General features: G+C 37.9%; 1 long non-coding RNA gene and 1 other non-coding gene across 5 annotated transcripts in view; both read left to right on the forward strand.

Annotated features, from left to right (window-relative positions):
- Nucleotides 1-13,849, forward strand: part of LOC118595348 — a 57,962-nt gene that overhangs the window by 21,402 nt on the left and 22,711 nt on the right. For 2 of the 4 annotated variants that reach the window (XR_004946511.1, XR_004946513.1), the window contains 4 exons: nt 2,645-2,732; nt 5,591-5,652; nt 7,584-7,654; nt 9,437-9,542. This is a non-coding gene — a long non-coding RNA (uncharacterized LOC118595348). The remainder of the gene's footprint in view (nt 1-2,644; nt 2,733-5,590; nt 5,653-7,583; nt 7,655-9,436; nt 9,543-13,849) is intronic. The other 2 variants (XR_004946515.1, XR_004946512.1) reach the window with 2 other exon arrangements.
- LOC118595915 lies at nt 13,293-13,363 on the forward strand. The gene has a single exon (XR_004946605.1). It is a non-coding gene; the product is annotated as a small nucleolar RNA SNORD113/SNORD114 family (small nucleolar RNA).

Consider the following 13,849-nt stretch of genomic DNA (forward strand, 5'->3'; position numbering starts at 1 on the left):
AACAAATCATAACAGTGAATCTGAGAGCATAGGATACTTGCAGAGATTGATGCATTTCCTACAATGTGTTTTTATTTTCAGAAGTGCATCTCTTTGGGTGGATTTCTTTTTTTGACTATGATATCTTGAGCACAAAGGAATAGTTCCCAATTATGTCTGGCCCAAGAGACATTCTTCCTGAAACATATGACTAGGCCTGAGCATGGAGTGCATTTCACTGTCTGCTCTTTAGAAGACTGTTTGAGCAGACAGGTGTGCGAGGTGGGGTTGGCTGACAGAGTATATCCAGGGTGGGCATTGCTTTGAGGATCAGTCTGCCAGTCCATCCATCAGTCCACCTGGTCCATTGGTCAGTCGGTTGGTAGTCCTTCACCCTGTTGGACCCAGAAAGGTGTCACTGTCCTCACTCTACAAATCCTACAAGTCTGAGGACTAAGACAGAGAGACCAGGTCACGTCTCTGCAGTCACACAGTTCATGAGTGCCTGCTGGGGTGGAACCTGCTTTGTCTGTCTATCTATCCCCATCGCTCGGGCACTGCTGCAGCTGCGGGAGCGAAGATCTGGACAAGGGGCTCAGTGATGTCGTGGGAGGGCTTCTACCAGGCTTGGAAGAGAATGATTAACTTTGCTCAGCGGCCAGTGCTACGGATGTTTTGTGTAGGGGGAGCATAGCACAGAGAGGCTCCTTAATTATCTTGATGTCACCCAGCTAGTTAGAAGTTGAGGCTGAATTTGGGGGCGGGCCTCAAAGTGTGTGATTGTAAGTGGAAACAGCACATGTATGTGAGGCTCTGGGTTGCAGTCCTGTTATCAAATCTGGGTGGGTGTGTCCTAAAGTCAAGCTGTATATCTCCAGCAGATCACAGGCTTTTAAAAACATTTTAAGGACACACATATGTTTAAATGTTATGTGTATAAAAGGAGGAGGGAAGAAACACTAGTCAAAATGTGTAACCAGCTGGACAATGGGGAAAGGCGGGGGAAGCTATGTGTTGTTAGTCCTAAGTGGGTCCAGTAGTAAGTCATATAAGACATGTATAAGGCCTGAGGATGAGTGTGGCCTGAGTAAGGACTGGGGTTAACTCATCACAAGTGGGTAACATAAAACAAGCTCAGAATTGTTTGGGGCTGTTAATTTTATTATTAAAAATTATAAAAGAACAAGAAATAATATCCTTGTGCCATGGATCCAGCAGCCATGAGAGTCCTTCAGATAAAGGCTGATCCAGGTCTGCTAACCTGACATTCATGAGCATTCTGGACAGGTGACAGGCCTGGTAGGTCCCCCTTCAGGAAGCAGTAAGGAATGGTGTAAAGTTATGCACAAAACAAATGATGCATAAATCAAATTAATTATTGAAGAGCATCCTATGTAGACCAACTTTGAGGGTTTTTTCTGTCCTGTTTTAAGATGGTTTAACTGACAAATAAATATTGTATGTACTGAAGCTTTGATATTTTGTGTCCAATACCTCTCACACTGTATTGCTTTTGTGTTGGAGGAGAATATCTAACATGGGCATTTTGTGTTAATTATAAATATACATTTCTGTAAACTAGGGTTGCCACTGTATACATTGTCCATTAAGAACTTAATATTCTTACAAATACATGTTGTACTCTCTGACCGATCCTGTTCTTCATACCTGCTGACCTCTGCCAATCGCTTTTCTGCTCTGAGTTTGGGTGATGTTGTTAAGAGACCAAACCCAGCCAGCTATTGACTGTTGGCCTGTCAGTCAGAAGGCCCTTGGGTATGCAGACCTGTCAGTGGTCCTGGGCTGGTTGGTAGCTTCAAGTGTTCTTGGTCTGTAGTTAAAAAGGAATGAAATGAGAAATAGGTAATAGCAAGATGAAAGGAGCCCAAGACTGGTTCACCAACAGTGTTTTCTGACCTAAATGTTAACTTTTCTATTCATGTATCATTGTAGCCTTTCCAAAAGAAGTATTTCAACTCTGTGTGTACTGAGGTGTCTGCTCTGAATTAGTGCTCAGTTCATCTGTGTTTATTGTACTTAAAAATGTATGAAAACCATGGGAAAAATGAATAGGCAATAATGATGAGATTGTATCTGGAATCAAAGATGGCTGTGTTTCCAACTCTGTACCTGGGTCTGTTTGGAAGAGGGTCTGTTGTTTCCTTTGTGGACAGGAAGTGTAGGGATCTATGTTTATAAAAAGATTTCCTTTTTTTTTTTTTTTTTTTTTTTGGTTTTTGGAGACATGATTTCTCTGGGTAGCTTTGCACCTTTCCTGGAACTTGCTTTGGAGACCAAGCTGGCCTTGAACTCACAGAGAGCCACCTGCCTCTGCCTCCTGAGTGCTGGGATTAAAGGTGCTTTTGTTTTGTTTTGTTTTGTTTTGAGCTGAGGATTGAACCTGGGGCCTTCCGCTTGCCAAGCAAGTGCTCTACCACTGAGCTAAGTCCCCAAACCAGTGCTTTTGTTTTTTTAAGGTAGTGCATTCATGCATTTTCATTAGAACAATAACTATGAATGAATGAATGAATGAATGAATGAATGAATACCTGCTTGGGCTAGTATCATGATCTGAGACTAAGATTAGCTGTCCTACTCACTAATAGCCATGAAGAAAGCTTTCCCACTTCGCCTTTTTAATATCTATCTGCCTTGTGTTCCACAGCATGGAGGCCCTAATGTGAATGGTGACTAGCCTGCTGGTTGAGACCTTGGCAGTGACCACTGTGGGCAATGAGCCATGGGCCAACAATGTGAGTAATGGGTACTTTTGTTATTTTGAACTTGGGTGTTTGGCTGATGGGTGTTTATTGCATTATTAAACATGATTGAGTTTGTAAATAAAATCAAAGATGGCCAAAGCACTAGGCAGTGATGAGACAGCCATGAACCAAGGGTAATTAATCCAATTAGGCATAATAATTACCAAATTAGAAATTATATAGTAGGCTGTTCCCTATGTAGAAAATAGCAAAGAAAAATGGAATATCTCAGGCTAGGATGACAGCTTAATTGGTAATGTGCTTGCCTTACAAGCATGAGGGCCTGCCTTCAATCTCCTGGTGCCCACATACAAAAATCTGGGCATTGTGGCTCATGCTTATAATCTCAGTCCTGGGAAGGCTGACACATGAAGAGTTCTGAGGTTCTCTGGCTAGCCAGCCTAGCCTATTTTGGGAGTTCTAGGTCAGTGAGAGACCCTGTGACACACAAAACAACATGCATAGTGCCTGAGGAATCATACTCATTTGTTCTCTGACCTCAACCTGCATCCACATACATGTATATCTGCACAAAATGAGCACATATATTACACAGGAAGGGTGAATATGCTTAGAGGCACACACACATGCCATATGCATTTCATATGTTATGTGTTTCACGTTCATGTATGGTTATGGATCTATTTAAAAAATGGATGCACTTCTACCACAAAACAAATGGGATAATGCACATAAGACACCATGACCTGAGATTATAATCACACAATTCCTCCAGTTTGAGAGGCATCAGAACAAAATTGCCTCAGCTCTGTCAACTGTTCACTTGTGTACTATGCCTAGAAGTGTGCCTCTTTATGAAATGTGTATTTCAGCTGTGATGGCACTCTGCATTTGGAAGGATGCAATTGATAGTTTTTAGTTGTTAGGTAAGATTCACATATGTTATTTAATGATCCTCTTAAAATGTGGAAACAAAAGCTGGAGTGGTCCAACCACAGGTCAATGAGGCTAATAGTGTAGAACTATTGAGTTTATTAATTAATTCCACACAAATATCTGTCTGAAAATTGACCTGAGCTGTATGTTTCCAGTAACTGTATTCTATTACATAGAATGGGTACATTTAGTTTATATAATCATGTGATATTTCTGAGAAACTTTTACTTTTATTTGGAGACAAAAGGTACATCAAATGCAAGTGAGAGTTGATGTCTTCATGTTTTGAAACAGTTTTAAAATTTATTTTGTATGCATGAGTGTTTTGCCTGCATCTGTGTTTTTATACCACATGCATGCATGGTTCCCATGGAAGTCAGTAGAGAGTGTCTGATCCCCAAAATGGAGCTACTGATGTTTGTGAACCACCATATGGGTGCTGAAAACTAAATCCAGGTCCTCTGCAAGAGTAACAAATGCTGTTTACTCTGAGCCACCTCTATAGGCCCTGTCTTCATGTTTTAAAATCTTCAGAGAGTTGTTCAAGGGAATTCATAAATAAGTAATCAAACAAATGAGAAATAAATCAACAATTAAACTAAGAGAAGACTAAAATAAGGCACATTGTAAATCCTATCCTGGCAGGGCTAGACTTCATAGATTCTCTCTTGACAGGGACATCAAGACCAAATTAAAGAAACATAAAACACTTACTACCCTGGAATTATGATTCAAATTATGTACATCAAAGGTCCTTGAAAATATGTTGATTAAGGAATTAGCCAATATGCTTATAACCATGCAAGCAGGATGGTGTGTCGGATGTTAATTTTAGTACTAAAAGTAAATAATTACATAAATGCATAATAGAATTGAAAGCCCAAAATGTGGATTGGTGATGAGAATGGTCCAAGTTCAGGGTTTTAATTCAATAATGTGCCCCTAACCACCATTACAATAGCTTGCGTGTTCCATTGTCTTTACCAGCTGTTTGGGGTTTTATTGTGTACATTACATGATTTGTTTAGATATTTTACCATAAATAAAGTTCTAGGCTGTTTATTCTTTGAGCTAGGAGTGAAAAGAAGGAGATGAAAGACGTTGCCATGTAAGTAGTTGGGGATGGGGCTTGCACTGATGGAGCTTACTCGCTGCTTGCATTTCCTTAGAATGAACAAGTGTCAGGGCTGGAGAGATAGCTCAGTGGTTAGGAGAGCTTCCTTTTCAGATAGCAGCACCCATGTCAGGTGGCTCACAATCACTTGAAACTGTAGTTCCAGGGGATCAAAACCCCTTTTATGGCCTCCAAAAGCACCTGCACACACATTACACTCACATACACACAGACACACAAACAATAGATAATCAAGATAAAATATATCTTTTAAAAGACAGGAATGATCAAATCAAATGAAAGAGACTCAGTATGAGGTGGAGATGATGGTGTTGTGACTCAAGCTCTGGAGCTGTCCAGTTAAGCTCATTAGGAAAAGGTCCAGACTGTTTTAGGGATAAATAGCAGATCCTCATTGTTCCCCAAGGATCTTTGTGCAGAGAAGAGACTATCTTGTGATGGCTTCCATCTGATGTGGTGGTCTTTAGCCTCAAAACAATCTTGAACACTTGAAATGTGGATATGAAGTGTAAAGGTCTCCTTTTTGATTAATTTTTTTATTAATTTAGATTTAAGTAACCCTACATGGTTAATGGTTTTTCCACTAGTTGTATTAGGTGTTTGGCTCTTGGGAGTTTTAAGAATGCTAAAAATGAATGCATGAATATATAACTTAAATAAATGAATATTAATTGTAGGCTAATAATTGAATTGCTACAAAAAAGTAATATAATTAATATAGTTCTGTACAGCTTCATTTTACTGGTAAAAATGACTGATTCATGTATTTATTTCTTTTATTAACTTTTCAACATTTCCTTGATTTCACACCCTATAGTGTATGTGAGCCTGTCTCTAGTATTGAAGATTTATATATCTTAATGGGAAAGAACCAAAAAGGTATTGTCAAATTTGATAGTGGCATGTTAAGTGGTTGTTTTGAGAGGATTCTTATATTATCAAATGGCTTCAATGAATGATTAGTGAATACTAAAGTGCTCAGAATGTAGCTCTGTGTGAGAATACTTTCCTATCATAAGTCAGGTCCTGTGTTTCATTCCCAGCTCCACACAATTATGCTGGAGTCTACCTGTGGCACAAAGATGATAATATGATGATTTTTTATTAGTTCAGATCAACAGAAGTATTATCCAAAAATGAAATATATCAATCCACTTCAACAGAACTCCATTAACTCATAGTAAGGCCACATTTTTGTCATTAGCATTTCAATAGTTAACATTACTTTTATACCAATTTTGATTTAATCCATTGATCAAGTCCATAATAGCTTGTTGTATCAACTTTGAATTCTAGACAAATTAAGGGAAAGGCAGATAAAGATGGGCTAGTGATGAATATGGAATCCCTGTATTATCAGGAAGATGATTGAAAGCCAGGCACAACAGCTTATGCCTATAATCCTAGCACATTTGAAGCTAAGGCAGGCATTGCCCCCAAGTTTGAGGCTATCATGGGCTATAAAGAAAGACATTCTCTAAAAGCAAAAATAAAGGGAAAGAAAGTTAGTGCAGTAACACCAGTGTAGTGATCCCAGTGTGGTGATCCCAGTGTAGTGATACCAATAATAACAAGCAAGAAACTGAGGCAATTGGAATGTGTGTTCAGGACTAGCCTGCCTGGACTATATTGTGAGATCCTGGAGAGAGAGAGAGAGAGAGAGAGAGAGAGAGAGAGAGAGAGAGAGAGAGAGAGAGAGGAGAAGCGAGGAGGGGGAAAGGAGGGAGTGAGAAAGATATTGATTCATCATATGAAAAATCAGTCATCAATAAATAAAAAAATTCATATTTTGGGGGTGTTATTCTATAGGCATGCACTTTCCTGTAGAGTGGCCATAGTCACACTGGACAGATGGATGGTCAGTGTTTTAACTGAAATGTGATCTGCATCTAATATTCTCAATGTAGCAATGAATTCTTGAATAAGTGTGTAGATTGATCAGGTTTATTTACTTATTTACTACAATATTTACTCAGCCACAATGATACATATTTAGAATTGTGACACAGAGCAGAAAAAGCAGTTCTCTTTGTTTTCAATTTCCTGGCATGTTATTTTTTGAGATTTAGGGGCAATGAATCAGAATTCTCAGCAATTTCAAAATTATGATTATTTTAAACATACATCTAAAATGTATGTTAAAAGCAGAAAACTCACTAAATTTACTTGTAGTTACAAAGAGCTACAGCCTACACTAATATCCAAACAATCTAATATAATTTCCAATTCAGATCTCCCAGAAAGGTAACAGCCCCTCATGGAATCATATGTGGACACTGCCCCTTTCAGGACTGACTTTGAATTGAACCTGTGTTAGCTATTGAGAGACTATTCAAAGGACTTATATGAACTCACTAGTATGCGCTTTATCTTTCTTATTATTCAGTCTTCTCCTTTCTTCATATTATATTATACCTATAAACACACACATATACTTTATATGCATTATATATAATACATACAAGCATACATACACATATTTACAGTTACAGGCTGTCATCTGAGTATAAGGGAGTTATAAATTATATCACATAAATTACTAATTGAAGAGGCCAATAAATAAGATAAGAGCCATTCTTGGCCCATCATGGGCATATGTAAAAGCTGTGATTTTGCTAGATTTGATATACAGAGACCAAGGTATCAGGAAGAGGGCCCAAAGCTCTATTGCTTCCTCAATTTCCTAAACCCTGTATTTTTTAAAATTCAAATTCTTGAAAATTTATACCAGATTTGTTAATTTCTTCAAAAACATTTGTCACATTTTAGATAAAGATTATTGCAACTTACTAAAGGTTTTAACTCTTCAGATTCCATGATGTACCGCTGATGGTGCCTATCTGACTCTGAGACACCGTGGGCCAGGAATCAAGGGACTCATGTAAGTGGTGTTGGGGTTCTTGGTTTGTCAAGTGATTGTGCCGTCCATGGGCTCACATCCACAGGATGAATGACAACTGCCAACAGACAGGAAATAAAAGGTTAGCCAGGCATGATGACTTATGCTTATTGTTGTAACATCTGGGAGACTGAGGCAGGAGCATTGCTTTGAGTTTGATGCCATCCTGGGCTACATAATGAGATCTTGTATTTTTTAAAAAAAGGTCCCAATCCCAAACCAAATAGCTCTATGAGAGAAAATAAAGCAAAAAAGGAAGAAAGAAAGAAAGAAAGAAAGAAAGAAAGAAAGAAAGAAAGAAAGAAAAAGAAGACATAAATAAAAATAAAAACAAAACAAAAAATACCCCAAAGGCAACACCACCAAACAGGATGACATGATTGGAGGGATATGAAGTGTTTAGCACAGATATGACAATCAGGCAATGAAGACATTAGCTGGCTAGAATTAGTCATTCTGTGGTGTTTAAGTGCTTGAAAACATCATGTGTGCACTTAATGTGCACAATTTTATCTTTCAATTATAAAAGCAAAACAAAATAAAAATGTACAAACCTACCAGGCATCAGCTGTTAGTGGGGACTGAGATTTAGTGATTTTTTTTAGCACAGCCCAGGTCTTTAAAGATAAGGCTCTCATCCACACAGTCCTAAAATTTTATTTTGTTGTTGGGTTATGTTTGCAGAAAGTTTACCTATCAGTAGAGGATCTGATCTATGTTTCTAAATATTATACGGGAAGACCCTAGCAAGATCCTGAGTGTTGTCTGTGGGTCTCTAGCCACAGAGTTTGAGGTACACTCATTGGCTCACTGTCTTTAGGATTCAGTTGAATGAATCTTGAACAGCAGAGTGGAAAAAACAATGTGATTGATTAATCTATATGTTCAGGCCTTAGGTCCAATTAAGAAGCAATCTTATTTACCTGCTCTGTGGACCTGAGCCTGGAAATCACTTCCTATGTTAATGAAAGATTTTGTTTTTGGATTTCTATGATTCATGGGCACTAAGACTTTTAATCAGAGAAACTCTGAATGAAAAAATTCAATAAATTATGCAGAAACAATCAGTAATATACAGATAAATATATGAGTAAAATGCATTGAGCATGGATCAATAATGAGTAGTTCTGGGGTTTACGCATCAATACTTTTGATTAAACAGTAAACTGAAGTCTATTAGAAACACACATAGTTGTAAGGTCTGTGGTAGAGTTCCTGATAGAAATGCAGGCCAGTGTGACATTTGGCTCTTGGGTCCCAGTGGCTTCTGAGTCAGGATAGTGGGAATTTGTGAGGAAATATAGATTGTCACCTATGTGTCAGCTAGGAAATCACAATGGTAATTTTTAATGCTGATTCCCTTATGCTATCCTAATATGTTGCACCTCTGGGGCATGTAGGACTCCTAGCCACACAGACACACATTCATATATGCATCAAGGTGTCCCTATGGACATTTTTAGGAGTGGAAGGAGGTAGCTAGATGTTGGTTGTACTAAGGAGAAAGGATAAATACATAAACAATTTTCTAAGTATGCAATGGAATAGGAGCAAGTGTAGGTCAACAGAGAGAATGTTGTCTATAATGTTGGCCATGGAATCTAAAGAAAAACAAATAGAAGGGTCTAGGAAGGGACCGATGAGTGTAGGTCACAGGGACAGAACTATTGTTGAATATTTGATATACACATATGAAACTATCCTGAACCCTATTGTTTGTGAGACAAGTATATCTAACTGTAGGACTTTTCTTTCTTTTGAAAGTTTGTGCTTGACTTCACCAAGTGGATACACCCCCTCCAACTGAATCATCCTAGAATGCCAAGGGTCTAGGTTTTTACCTCTGTGGGTAAGGAAAGAAGAGATTTATGTGAGTAATAGCTTGAATTTTATGTTCTTGGGTTTGGAGGTTGGCTTATGGGTATTGCTTGCATTTTTCCAAAGTAATAAATGGACATAATTCATAAGTAAAACCAACAAAAGGCAGTGGTATGCATTGATGGGAATGTGCTCAGGCTGGGGGTTTTTAATTAATATGATTTAGCACCAGTATAATCCAATAAAAGAAGATAAGTGGCATTTCATTCATTTTCAGGGTTGCTTAATATTCTATTTTTTTTTCTTTTTTGCTGTCATTCATTTATATACTTTTTTACTGATAACACTTAGGCAATTAATATTTTGAGGAGAGAGTGTACTGAACAACAGACAAAATTATCTGTTTATTCTAATTGTGTAGTGAGATCATGGTTCTTCCCTTATTCATGATACCATCTTTAAGACCAAAAGTGGGCAGACATGGACCCATGTTAAATACAGAGATTAAAGGAAATAAGAGCACTCATTGGCTGAAATGTGGAAAAAGTATACACATATTAGGGAAAAGCAACCAGATATATATATAAGTATGTGGGGAATGGATACTTGACAGAGCGATAGATTATTCAGTGATGTTGCTCTTGGGACTTTTGATTTATTAATTTAGTATATATATATATATATATATATATATATATATATATATATATATATATATATATGCACATCAATGAATAAAGCCATGAACACAGGGAGAAAATATATCAATAGATATATAGAGCAGTGAGTTTTCTGAGATGTATGAACCAAAGAGTTTTGAGTAAATTGCAACTCAGAGAAATTTCAGAAAAAGAAAATCTCCCTCATTTCTGCAGTGAGATGTGCTTCTTGCACAAGTTGGCCACAGTCAATGATGTTGGCCTTCACTCTTCCCTTCTGTGAATTGTATTATAATGTTGTGGGTACAAGAATGAATAGTGATGGCCAATTTTGCAAAAAAAAAAAAAAAAGAAAGAAAGAAAGAAAAAGAACAATAGAAAAGAAACAAGTATTATTATTTATTATTGTTACTTTCTGACACACTGAGCCTCAGAAATACACATAGAGGTCTTTTTGAACATTTCCCTGGCAGACATGTCCTGAGCCATGAACCATGGTATTGATATTTGGATTTTGTTGGAGAGCTGGCCATTGGTTTTATTTAGACAAGAAATAAATTATGAGTATAAAAATGATTGTTTGAATAATTATCTAACAGAAAGAAGGCTAAGCATGGGAGAGTTCTGTGCATATGGTAATTAAGATTTACTGATCTAATTCTGTCCACCAAAGGCTAATCTCTTACAAAGGACCTTGTCCATTGTATCTGTGATCACCGTGTCTATGGATACAGCTCATGCTTTGGTCCAGTATCTCAACTTTCATTTGTTTCAATGAAACCCTTAAAATTGAATGAAGGAATGAGCTCACACCTCAGTTGATTATTTAAAGGATATAAACCTGGGGGCAGTTAAGAGCAAGTTTTGTGAAACAAAACTATGAATTAAAATTTTTAATTTTATTATTGTTGTAAGGTGGGTGTGTATAAGCCACGGTGCAGTTTTGGAGGTCTGAAGATAGCTATTTGGAAGTTGGTTCCCTTTCATGGTGGTATGTGATAATAGAACTCAGTCTTTGTGGCTTTCTCAGAAAGTGCTTCTCCCCAATAGTCATCTTGCCAGCCCAGAGATCTGATTAATTTAGATTCATTAATGATTAATAAGAGCCTCCATCTTTAACTGACCTAAGTTGGATTGAATTATATTAACTGCAATTTTTAGTTCATTTCTGTGGTTGGCACTATAGTACATTCTCTTATTTTATTTATATGTTGGTCATTTATGCCTTTGACATACGTTAACAATAAAGTACCTATGCCAAGAATATGAAATTTAGAAGTACAAAAATTCCTAAGCCCCTTAACCATGCAGGTGGGAACCAGCATCTCCATCTTTACTGAACAATTACATCAACCATGGTGTTTTCAATCTGTGAAGTACAACACACACTCTACAAAGAATGGAACCCACAGGCCTAAATCTTTTAATAGACTGATTCATAAGGGATTGGGTGACTAATCCAAACTTGGTTCCTATTACATTCTCATTATTGACTCCCAAATAATTCTATGTGCTGACTTATGTACTATTTAATTTTTAATACAACAGAAACTAAAATTCACCACCCAGCACAAGAGAAATAAATGCAACCATTAAGACTGTCTGTGTGCAGCTACCCACGGACACCTTAACCTCATTTATCCTTTTCAGGGGACCTCATAGTGCATTGCCAAGGGTCTACTCTGAAAGAGTGATCCAAAAGCCCCCTCCTCACACATTAGCTGACTGACTCATAATCTTCATTCTATAGGTAACAAGGTTATTTACAAATTACATCATGTTAACAGAGATGCTTGTTAATGAATAAAATAAAAGAATGCTTATAGGAACAGCAGAGAGAATCGACCAGAGTTTGTGGTTAATATGATTCAGCACAACCTAAATCTGTTAATCCTGGAGGTCTTTTATTAATTCTCAGAATGTTTCAGTCTTAAGATTTGTTTTGTGTCATTACCCATTCAATCAATGATAAATGTCTGGGCCAATAACTCATGGAGGTGGGAGCATGCTGAATGAGGGAAGAAGGCTGAGGTAATGTTCTCACCATGACTGCAACACGGTTCGTAGTTGTACAGGCTTAGTCCCCCTAATCTGAAACATCAGAGAGTCTTTTTATTTCTGAAACTTCGTGAGCATTGACTTTTGGTACATGTGGAAGATTCCACATTTGTCCTCATCATGGTTACAGTCAAAATGCAGGTGCACTGAAATATTGTAAAAACTTCCTTTGGTCACATGTTTAAGTTGACTAGGGGAGAAATGAACTTTATTTCTTTTGCGGTAATATTTTTAAGATATTTCACTGTGTGTGTGTGTAATTATTCCAAAAGTTGAAAAGAAAAACAAAACAAAAGAAAAAAAGTTGAAACATTCCAAAGTTGAAACACGTGTGATATCAAGCAAGTCAGAAACAGCATGCTCTGTCATGGCTATTGAGAGCTCTAGCTGTGGAGTAACTTACCCAATGACTTCATGGCTCAAAGCATATTTCTCACAGTTTTCATGAGGGCAGGGGTTTCTGTGTGGAGTCTTGTCAATTTATAGTGAAGTGTCAGGCAAAGTAGTTGCTTGGCTTTGTGTGTGTGTGTGTGATCTGCTTGTAGGACTCATGTCTATGGCTGGCTGCTGATGGGGACCACACTTCCTTTCCACATGAAGATTTCCTCTGTGAGCATCCTTAGAATATGACAGCTAATTTCCCAAGAGCAATCAGTACAGGACAGAATTATGTAGATCCTTACTGTATCATATAACTTATCTCCCTAAGGCATAAATCACCACTTCCATAGTGTTCTACTGGTCACATAGACAGCCTTGATCCAAGATGTGAACAGTAGCACAAGACTGTGTGCCACAAGGCATGGACTCTACCGGCCACCATCTTGGCCACATTTGTCCTTAAAATTCAGACAAATTTAATAAAGAAGAGCAAGGAAAATTCACAAGTGGGATTGACATGAAGTGAGGGAGCTGAATTATCACATGTCTTCATAACTGCCATAAGTGTTTCAGTCCTACAGAAATTGAGCTATCAGGTGTGTCTCAGCACAATGTCAGGAGCTTCTTTTCAGCCTCACCTTTCATGGTCATTGACTTTATTAGTAGCAATGGCTACTAAATGACTAAACTAAGACGACCAAGCGCTGACCGATGATGAGAATACTGGGGTGTCTGAATCAATGATTTTGATTAACCCTGTAACTCTGAGGTCCATCATAAGAGACTTCACAAGAGGCTGGTAAGATGGTTCAGTGGGTTATGGCTCTTGCTGCCAAGCCCGGGCACCTGAGTTCAATCCCCTGGACCCACATGGTGAAAGGAGAGAACTGTTCCCGAGGTTGTCTTCCTATCCCCCCATGTGTGCTATGGCATGTGCATATACACAGACCAAGACACACACACACACATACACACAAAGACATACACAGACTAAGACACACATAAAGACACACAGATAAAGACACACACAGACAAAGACATACAACACATACACACAAAGACACATACACAAACACACACACACACACAAAGACACACACAAAGACTCACACAAAGACACATACACACAGACTAAGATACACACAAAGACACACAGATAAAGACACACACAGACAAAGACATACAACACATACACACAGACAAAGACACATACACAAACACACACACACAAAGACACACACATAAAAAGACTCACACAAAG

The sequence above is a fragment of the Onychomys torridus genome, chromosome 14 (assembly GCF_903995425.1).
Source record: "Onychomys torridus chromosome 14, mOncTor1.1, whole genome shotgun sequence".
Taxonomy (NCBI): Eukaryota; Metazoa; Chordata; class Mammalia; order Rodentia; family Cricetidae; genus Onychomys; species Onychomys torridus.